Genomic DNA, 11,289 nt, shown 5'->3' on the forward strand with positions numbered 1-11,289 from the left:
TACAATAGAGCAGCTAAATAGGTGAGCAAACACTGCATTTGTAAAGAGTGATGAATCTCTAAAGCTGAGGAAAATAAAGTCCCAATTGTGACAACAGTTCTGAAAATATAGGTAATAAAAGTATAGCAACATACAAGGGAAGGACTGACATCCACCACAGGCCAGTAGTGTCCCTGGGTACTGAGAGAAGGGAGCAGTGTGGACTAGGTAGGGATTTGACTATTTTTTTTTATGTGTGATTTCTCTAAAGAATGTAAAGCCAATATGATTACATGTTAATATTTGCTAATGGGGGATGGTAATAAAACAGGGTCCATTATATTATTTTATATACTTTTCTGATGCTTAAAACAATTTTAATTAAGGAAACAAAAAGGCAAATCACGTACTTTAGAGTCAAACTGACCTTAGGGGGTTTTTTGTTTGTGGGTTTTCCTCCTTTTTTTCCTTCCTTTCTTTTTCTTTCTTTCTCTCTTTCCTTCTTCCTTTCTTTCTTCTTTCTTTTGTTTTTATTTATTTTTTAATTTTATTTTATTTTATTGTGACAAGAACACAGCATGAGACCTACCCTCTTTTTTTTCAGTTTTTAAAGTTCTTTTTCATATTCTTTTCCATTTTGGTTTCTCACAGGATATTGACTATAGTTCCCTGTGCTATACAGTAGGACCTTGTTTTTTATCCATTCTGCATATAATACTTTGCATCTGTTAACCCCAAACTCCCAATCCATCTCTCCCCCACTCCCCTACCCCTTGGCAACACAAGTCTGTTCTCTATGTCTGTGAGTCTGTTTCTGTCTTGTAAATAAGTTCATTTGTGCCATATTTTAGATTCCACATATAAGTGATATCATATGATATTTGTCTTTCTCTTTCTGACTGACTTCACTTAGTATGATAAGCTCTAGGTCCATCCATGTTGCTGCAAATGGCATTATTTCATTCTTTTATATGGTTAAGTAGTATTCCATTGTATATATCTACCACATCTTCTTTATCCATTCATCTGTTGATAGACATTTAGGTTGTTTCCATGTCCTGGCTATTGTAAATAGAGCTGCAGTGAACATTTTGGTACATGACTCTTTTTGAATTATGGCTTTCTCAGGGTATATGCCCAGTAGTGGGATTGCTGGGTCGTATGGTAGTTCTATTTTTAGTTTTTTGAGGAACCTCTATACTGTTCTCCATAGTGGCTGCACCAATTTACATTCCCACCAACAGTGTAGGAGGGTTCCTTTTCTCCACACCCTCTCCAGCATTTATTGTTTGTTGACTTTTTAAGGATGGCCATTCTGATTGGTGTGAGGTGGTACCTCATTGTAGTTTTGATTTGCATTTTTCCAGTAATCAGTGATGATGAGCATCTTTTCATATGTCTATTGGCCATCTGTATGTCTATTGGCCATCTGTATGTCTTCTTTGGAGAAATGAGACCTACCCTCTTAACAATTTTTAAGGGTACAATGGTGTATTGTACGATAAGTAAAATGTTGTAGAGCAGATCTCTAGAACTTTGGTTTATCACCCCCATTTCCTCCCCTCTGCAGCCCCTGGCCACAACCATTCCATTCTAACCTCCATTCAGTTTTCCATAGTGGCTGTACCATTTTACATTCCTACCAACAGTGTACAAGGATTCCAATTTCTCCACACGTTCTCTCACCAACACGAGTTGTGCTTTTTTGTTTTTGGGTTTTTTGTTATTGTTTTGTTTTGTTTTTAATAATTGCCATCCCAACAGGTGTGAGGTAATATCCCATTGTGTTTTTGATTTGTATTCCCCCGATAATTAGTGACATTGAGCACCTTTACATATACCTGTTGGTCATTTGCATGGCATGTCTTCTTTGGAGAAATGTCTATTCAATTCTGCAGCCCATTTTTAAAATTGGGTTATTAGGTTTTTTTTTACTATTAAGTTAAAGGATTTCCTTACATATTTTAGAAATTAACCCCTTATCAGATATGTGGTTTGCAAATATTTTCTCCCATTCTGTAGGTTCCTTTTTTGTCTGTCGATTGTTTCCTTTGCTGTGCAGAAGCTTTTTAGTTTGATGTGGTCCCACATGTCTATTTTTGCTTTGGATGCCTGTGCTTTCATGTCAAATCCATAAAGACACTGCCAAGACCAATGTCATGAAGATTTTCTTCTACATTTTCTTCTAGAAGTTTTACAGTTTCAAGTCTTATATTTAAATCTTCTATCCATTCTGAGTTGATTTTTGCGTATGGCATATGATAAGGGTCCAATTTCATTATTTGCATGTGGATATCAGTTTTCTCAACATCATTTGTTGAAGAGAATATGCTTTCTCCATTGTGCATTCTTAGCACACTTGTCAAAAATCAATTGTCTGAATATGCATGGATTTATTTCTAGGCTCTTGATTCTGTTCCATTGCTCTATATGTCTTTCTTTATGCCAGTATTATCATACTGTTTTAATTACTGTAGCTTTGTAATAGACTCTAAGATTAGTAAGTGTGATGCCTCCACCTTTGTTCTTCTTTCTCATGATTGATTTGACTATTCATATTCTTTAGTGGTTCCATATGGATTTTAGAATTGCTTTTTCTATTTCTGTAAAACACGCATTGGAATTTTGATATGGATTGCATTACGTTTGTAGATTACTTTGGGTAGTATGACAGTTTGAAAATATTAAGTCTTCCAATCTACTAACATGGCTTTCTTTCCATTTGTTTTTATCTTCTTTAATTTCTTTCATTAATGTTTTATAGTTTCCAGTGTACAAGTCTTTCATCTCTTAAGTTTATTCCAAAGTTTTTTTATTCTTTTTGGTGCTATTATAAATGGGATTCCTTTCCTAATTTCTTTTTCAAATAATTTGTTGTTAGTATATAGAAATGCAACTGATTTTTGCATGTTAATTTTGTATCCTAAAGTTTTATTGAATTTTTAAAATTAGTTATAACAGTTTTTCATAAAGTCTTTAGGATTCTTTGTATGTAAGAGCATGTCATCTCAATCAGGGACAGTTTTACTTCTTCCTTTCCAATTTGGACACCTTTTATTTCTTTTTCTTGCCTAATTGCTCTGCTTAGGACTTCCAGTACTATCTTGAATACAAGTAGCAAGAGTGTGTGTCCTTGCTTTGTTCCTGGTTTTAGAGGGAAGCTTTCAGTTTTTCACCACTGAGTATGAAGTTAGCTCTGGGCATTTCATAAATACCTTTATTTTGTTGAGTTCTTCCTTCTATTCTTATTTTTTATCATTAAAGGGTTTAGAATTTTGATGAATGCTTTTTCAGTGTGTATTGAGATGATCATGTGACTTTTATCTTTTATTTTGTTAATATCATGTATCTCATTAATTGATTTTTGTATGTTGAGTCATCCTTGCATCCCAGGGATAAATCCCACTTGGTCATGGTGTATAATTCTTTTAATGTGCTGTTGAATTCAGTTTGCTAGCATTTTCTTAAGGATTTTTGCATCTACATTCATCAAGGATATTGGTCTGTAGTAGTTTTCTCTTCTCCTGGTGCTTTTGTCTGGTTTTGTTATCACGGTAATGCTGGTCTCAAGAGTTTGAAATGTCCTTTCCTCTTCAATTTTTGAGAGGAGTTAGAGAAAGCTTGGCATTAATTCTTCTTTAAATGTTTAGCAGATCTTATTTTTAAAGATAATATCTCTACTTAACAGCTATGTGATTGAGAGAGTAAAAATAGCTACCTCATATCTGTTTTCATCTTTAAATGAGAAAATAGACATAAAGTCCTAACACAGAGTATGGAATATAAAGGAAGCTCAATTAAAGGTAGTTTTTCTTTCCCTCTATCTCAGTAGGCATATAAGGAAAACTCAATAAATGCTCATAGAATTTTTAAAACTTATCTATACACACATTGAATTTATATATTACTGTAACAATGAAACCTTACTTTTAGTTGGTATCTGGTATTGGATAGCACCTGATATAAGCTTCCAACTTTTATATAATAAACAACATAATATGTGCTTATTATATAAAATATAAATGTTTCAGACATTACATGAAATTTCTAAAATTCTTATATGTTCTGGTATAATGTTATAAGTCATAATTCTAGTTATTACTTTAAAATGTATATCTCAGAAATAACTAAATTTCCTTGTCAATTGCATTATTATGCACTTTCATCAAATCTTTAACCATGGTCATTTTTAAGTCATTTGTCATTTACAGACAGTTCTGGGTGTACTCTGATGCTTTTGCAAAAATGTTCCTATAAAAGGGTTTCATCTTCAAGGAATTCATGGAAAAGACTCTGACAAGTACAGGTTTCTGGTAACTGACTATACTGCTGAACTGAATGAATAAGCATTTTCAGAACTCTAATGGAAAACTGATGAATTCATAAAAGTGCTAACAAAAGATCAAGATGAAAAAAAAAATTAATTACGTGGGACTGAGTGAACTGATGAGGATGATTATAATTTTTGTGACTTTCTGTTTGAATAAAAAAAAAGTGACACTTTAAAAAATATTTGATTAGTGATTTGTTATGACATTTACAGAATTAAATTAATAAGTTTTTATTCTTTATTAGTACATTAATATATTTTCAAAGTTAACCTTCAGACCTTAAAAATAACATATATTGGGGAAAGTATATTATCAGAAATTGTTCAATAAATCCAAAAAACATGATTGCAAGAATGTTAATGTCTAACTTGTTACCAAAAAACTATGAAAACTCTTTTTCTGGAAGGCTTCGATGCAAGATGAGTCAGATCCTTTCCAAATATATTTTCTGGAATTATTATTCTGTCTTATTTTATGTATTTAACCCTAGATTCTGTGAGTAGAACTCCAAAACATCTGAAGGGTATATGAAAATTTTTTATTTGATTTGCATTCTACACTGGGCACTCTATTCTTCTTCCTTTTCATTTACAAGAAGGTCACCTAAGTAATACCTAAAATAATGAAATTTAACTTTTGTTTAGACCTACTGACTTCCTAAAACATCAAAACTGAGTTTCCAACCTACTTCATTTGTTAGACTGGAATTTTGCCAGTGTTATACTTTCCCTTTCAATATATTATGCATAGGTAAGAACAATGTATAACTGGAAATTGGGGAATATTTCAAATCTGTTTTCAAATGTCCAAATGTTCTGACTTTAACTTAGCAGGTTATACTTAAATATTGATCCTATCCTTGCTGTTTAGGAACCACCTTAGCAACATTAATTTTATTAATGACTACTTAAAATACAGTATGATTAAATGTCTTAAACTTACAATTGCATTTACAATAGGAGAGATTTCTTTTTCTCAATATTATTATAAGGAATTTCCTAATTTTTATAATATTCAGGTTGATTTTTCAAGTGCCAATACATGCAAATATTTTCATTTGGTTATTTTCACAACTAGTATATTTTTCTAAATACTATCCTTAAATGGGATTATTTGTTGCATAGTTCACACAAATAAAGGCATTTAAGTTAGTTCATATCAACCACATTAAGTTAGATTTGGTTCATTTGTGGTTCTATGCAGTACTATTGCTTTTCTCCCCACTTTGAAAATGAGATTCTTACAATAGAAATATTACTAAAATATAACAAAAAAGAAAAGCCAGATGAAAGTGACTTTGTGTGAAATTTGCCTCTTGCTGTGTAAAATTAGTGACAATAAGGTTTATGATGCTGATGATATATCAGGTATTGGCTGTGGAAATGGCTGGGTGTTTGCACAGGTAGACACGTGCACACACAGAATGAGTGTAACTTGATCTAGATGGAATTTCACTTTGAAAGAAGTAATTTATTGCATATATGATCCATTAGCTCTGATAAAGGGAAAGTATTCCAGAAAAAAGTTGTAGTACCTCCTATAAAGAATTTCTTAGATGAATGTTCTGTGCTATTTTTAACTTGAACAGATTAGTCTTTTCTTAGGTCCTTGTCAGATAAAATAAGTCTTCATCAGTCTAAAATGAAATTGCATATTTTAAAGTTTATTTGAAGATGAGCTTACTTTGGGTCAAAGATTGAAACGTATTGTGTAATTTAAATGCAAATTGTGTAATTGAATATGGAAAATAGTGTGTAACTATTATCAAGGGTCTCTTTCAAAATTAACTCAGCTTGTGGAGTTTGACACAAATTCTTTTCCATGTTGTTGGAGTGACTTCTTGAACTGGCACGCTTGTCGTTAATTTGAAAGGAGATTTTAAACGGTCTCAGGGAAAGCTTTCCACCCTCCCACCGCCCATCTGTCTCCCATTCAAGTTGCCACAGCAACTGGCGTCTGCTCTTGCAGATCTTTCCCATTACTTTAGCAATGACTTAGTTCAGCAGGGTGACCTCCCAACTAGACTTCCTAGCTAGAAATGTGTGTATCCTTAGCCCTCTCTCACACACACAGCCTCCACACTCCACTGATCACAAATGCCCCCCATATTCTGTCCTTCTCCTTCTTACAGCTGTTTCCTGAACTCTCCGAGGACCACATTTCCACTTTTAGGCTGTTACGAGGCTGTTCCTAAGCTCTCTCTCTTTCATCTTGAGTCAGTGATCACATGTCTTTTGCTTCAGACACATTAAGTTCTCACCTTTCCTGGAACATTTCTGGCCCTTTCACTACTCTGTGACTTTCTCCTCCTGGCTCTATTTTATTTTATTTTATTTGGCCACTCGGCACGACATGGGGGATCTTAGTTCCCCTACTAGGGATCGATCCTGTGCTCCCAGCAGTGGAAGCGCGGACTCTTAACCACTGGACTGCCAGGGAAGTCCCTGGCTCTATTTTAACTCTGCTTAGCCGAAAAACCAAAAAGCCAAAAACCAGAAACTACTCACCGGTCAATATTCATCTCAAATGCCACCACCTCCTTGAAGCCTTCCCTGACTGACTCTTCTGGGCTACAACAGCATATCTTTTACAGCACATAGCATATTGTAGTACAACAGTTTTTTAAAATAAATTTATTATTTTATTTATTATTTTTGGCTGCGTTGGGTCTTCGTTGCTGCGCGTTGGCTTTCTCTAGTTGTGGTGAGCGGGGGCTTCTCTTCGTTGCGGTGCGCGGGCTTCGCACTGCAGTGGCTTCTCTTGTTGCAGAGCATGGACTCTAGGTGCGCAGGCTTCAGTAGTTGTGGCGCATGGGCTTAGTTGCTCCGCGGCATGTGGGATCTTCCCGGACCAGGGCTTGAACCTGTGTCCCCTGCATTGGCAGGTGGATTCTTAACCACTGCGCCATCAGGGAAGCCCTGTATAACTTATTTTTAACTACAGCCTCCCACCCACTAATCTAAGCTTCCTGAGAGCAGGGATGACTTCTTAACCTGTCTGGGTCACTGACACAGCTGCATTTTCGATTACATGTCTGCTATAAGAAATGTATTCTTTTAATTTTTTTTTTTTTTTTTTTTTTTAGAATTAACTGCAGATATGCATTCTGAGAGCATGGAAATACCTCTCAAACTACTGTGACCATCCTGTCGCCAAGGTGAGGCTGTCCCCCCACAGTCCACAAATGTTCGGTCCAGCATAATTCCAAGTGACAAAAGAGGCTGCCACCACCCACATAAACAATGCTCCACTGCAGTGGGACTAAAAATTGTTGGGAGATTTATCCTGATATGTGTGCTTTTCTTCAAATAGCATTGTGTGTTGCTTGCTGATTTTAAGGCCTGACTTAATCAATGCTATGACTCCAAACCATATTTTTAGTTCCTGTAAGAATCCAGTGCTTCTGAATATTAGCTTTGTTTTCTTAGTGACATCAGTTTGTTTTAACATCCCCGTCAGGGATTCTACTGTGAGAGGAGATGTAAATTAGGCTTTATATTACTTATTCTGAGTAGCTCAGGAGCAGAATTTTCATGAAATGATCTTTGAAAATCCAGAAGACCCTGTATACCATGGTTGCATAATCCAGTTTCTCCCTCACTAGCCCATCTGACATCTTACTAGGGGGAAAAAAAAAGAGTATTTTAGGCAGGAGACAAACTCAAGGGAAAGAAGGGGTTTGGGGGTGAAAATGGGGGGCAGATGAGAACTCCAGTTTTGGTGAAATGGATGTTCACTCGGTGTACCAAGATTCTCAATCTGCCAGCTTTCTCTGCTTTTCCGCTGCATTTGACTCCCGCACCTGCAAGGTCAGCTGCTCCGAGGAGCAATTTATAAACCTGCAGTTCATATAGTGGTTGCTGTTCCAGGACTGACCTGAAATTAAATCAGTCTTGAGGGCTGCAAGATACAAAAGCTACCTTCTGAGTTTACTGAGCCCTCCACGACTCCTCATAATCTTGGAAAGGTAGCATTCCACCAGTAACTGCCCAGTTTCTCCGCTCCCAAAAGGACCTTGAAATGGAAACAACGATGTTTTCTGTGAGGCCATATTTCATACCACAGAGAGAAAGACGTACATGGAAGCCACATTCTTATAAGTGCCCTTTTCCAACTCTGAGGCAAGCACTGGGTAAGACAGTGTTAAATGAACCCTTAACTTACTACTCCACGTTCCAAATTATTGGGGCCACGAGGTATGAAGACACCCACGAAAAGCTGACTGACTGTACCGCAAAGGTTCTTTATTGTTTTTCAAGAGCAGAAGGTAAGATTTTAAAACTTCGATGGGCCTATAAACATGTCTTTGCTACAAACGTGTCACCCCTCAATTTCTGGGGACTCTGAAGCTTGTTGCTGGAGGCTCATCCGTGTGGCTGAAAAGGAGTCTGAAGCGGACGCTGTCACGTGGTCATGCTGAATTCTACCCGATCGCAACGCACATTTCTTGAATGTTTTAAAACTTAGTCTTAAAGCATGAGTCAAATTTGCCTGAAACTTTTGTGACGCGGAGTCCATTGCAAAGTGTTTTTTGGGCATTAACACTTAACTTTCCCCAAGCCCCTCTGAACAAAGTATTATTACGATCCCCTGTGATGGTTAATTTTATGTGTCAACCGGCTTGACCGTGGTACCCGTGATACCCAGTTTTTGGCCAAACACCAGTCTAGATGCTGCTGCGAAGGTATGTCTTAGATGAGATTAACACTTACATCCAAAGACTTTGAGTGACACAGTTTACCTTCTATAATGTGAGCGAGCTCTTCTAATCAGTCGAAGGCCTTAAGAAAATACAACTGAATTCCCTTGAGGAAGAGGGAATTCTGCCTCCAGACTGCTTTTAGATTCAAGCTGCAGCATCAGGCCTTGCGTGGGTCTCCAGCCCCCAGGCCTGCCCTGCGGACGTCACACTCACCAGCCCCCCACAACCAAATGCACCAATTCCTTAAAATAAATCTCCATATAAATAAGTGGGTAGATATTATATGTGTATGTATATCTTTACATTATATGTATGTGTGTATATATGTATGTATGTATCTAGAGCTACAAATATATACATATATATGTATGTATATATGTATATACATTTTTTTGTTTTTTAGTTTTTTTTGCAGGTTAGCATTTTATTAGATAAAAATGAAAGAAGGGTGCCTACCCACTCCTTCCTCTGGCTCACAAGGGGAACTCCCCCTCCCCAAGAGAGGGCAGGGAGTCTATAACACTGAGACAATGAGAGAGATTAGGGCAGAAAGCCCCAAGCCTCTTCCTTCTAAGTCTTGTGTCAAGAAGCAACCTTCTCAGCTACAAATTCTGGGAAGGGGAACTACACCTGCCTTTGCCCCTAAGTGGGCGGCCTTCCCCTCCTCCAGCAAAAAATTGGAGGATAGGCAGTTACCCCCACCCCTAACTTGTCCAGGTAGGGGGAAGAGGAATAAACGTCAGTCTGTGGGCTTCATTTCTTAGGTGCCTTCAGTGCTCATCAAAACCAGGCATGGGGCAGGCCCCGCCAAACTGCTCCACCCGTTGCCTGAGGTCAGCCAGCCAATGACTTGTTTCTGGGCCTTTGAGCAGGAAGGATTTGAAATCCTGGAGTCTGGCGGTCTTGCTCTTCACCTCCAAGCCGATGTTGACGCCTGCATCTGTAAAGCCCACAACTTTCCAGAAGTCCTCCTCACGGAACTAACGAGACGTCAAAGCTGGGGTCCCCAGCCGCAGGCCCCCAGGTGTGATGGCACTTCGATCTCCAGAACAGGTGCTCTTGTTGGCCGTGATGGATATACGAGTTCCAACACCCATTCAGCTCGAGCTCCATCCAGGCCCTTGGGCCGCAGGGCTACCAGCACTAGGCGGTTGTCAGTGCCACCAGACACCAGCGAGTAGCCTCGCGCTAGCAGGGCATCAGCCATGGCCCAAGCGTTCTTCAGAACCTGCAGCGAGCACTCCCGGAATGGGTGCAGGCTTGCTTTAGGGCCACAGACACTGCAGCAATGGCATGGTTCTGGGGGCACCCCCTGCAGGGATGGGAACACAGCAAAGTTGATTCGGTCCTCAAACGTGTAAGGATATCCCGGCCAGTCTTGGGATCCACAGCCCGCACCCACTTCCGGTAGAAGAGGAGTCCTGCCCTGGCCCCTCGAAGGGTCTTGTGAGTGGTAGTGGTGACAACATCCACATGCTTGAAAGGTGAGGGGATCACCTTGGCAGCCCCCAGGCCACTGATGTGGGCCATGTCCGCCAGCAGGCGTGGCTTGACCTCGTCACACACCTCTCTCATGCGGGCGTAGTCGATGAGGCGAGCATGGGCACCGGTGCCAGCTATGATGGGTCGAGGTCGGAAGAGGCCAGCAGTGAGTGCCAGCTGGTCATAGTCAGTGAGGCCGGTTTTGGGATTCAGCTTACAGGGCACAGACTTGAAGAAGATGGATGTAGCTGAGACCCGCTTGACATCAGACATGTAGCCGTGGGTGAGACGGCCCCCCATCGGGCAGGTCAGCCCCATGATTTGGTCATGAGGCTGCAGCAGGGCTGTGTAGGCAGCCAGGTTGGCTGGGGACCCCGAGTAGGGCTGGACATTGACTCCCCACTGAGCAGGATCCAGGTCAAAGGCCTCCAAGGCCCGGCGCTGACACAGCAGCTCGATTTCATCCACTGCCTCTGCTCCTCCATAGTACCTCTTGCCCGGATAACCCTCCGAGTACTTGTTGTTCAGACGGGACCCCAGGGCCTCCAGCGCAGCTCGGCTGCAGAAGTTCTCTGGATCAGTGAGCTTCCAGGCCACGACACTGCCTGTCCTCTCTCCGTAGCAGCTCCCACATCTCAGGGTCACTGATAGACTCTCCTGGCCTGACCAGCCCTTGGTTGCTTCTCCAGTCTGGATCTGGGCCGCCTCGCTGTGCAGGCACCGTATGGCCATCCTGACCAGCTGACCAGATCTCTGCAGAGGCCGAGTCGCCCAGAGCAAAGAGAAGGGCAACAT

General features: G+C 39.8%; 1 pseudogene; it reads right to left on the reverse strand.

The window, feature by feature from the left end:
* Positions 1–9,738: 9,738 nt before the first annotated feature.
* Positions 9,739–11,289, reverse strand: LOC137751219 (serine hydroxymethyltransferase, mitochondrial pseudogene; annotated as a pseudogene).

Source organism: Eschrichtius robustus, chromosome 17 (genome assembly GCF_028021215.1).
Source record: "Eschrichtius robustus isolate mEscRob2 chromosome 17, mEscRob2.pri, whole genome shotgun sequence".
In the NCBI taxonomy this organism is placed as follows: domain Eukaryota; kingdom Metazoa; phylum Chordata; class Mammalia; order Artiodactyla; family Eschrichtiidae; genus Eschrichtius; species Eschrichtius robustus.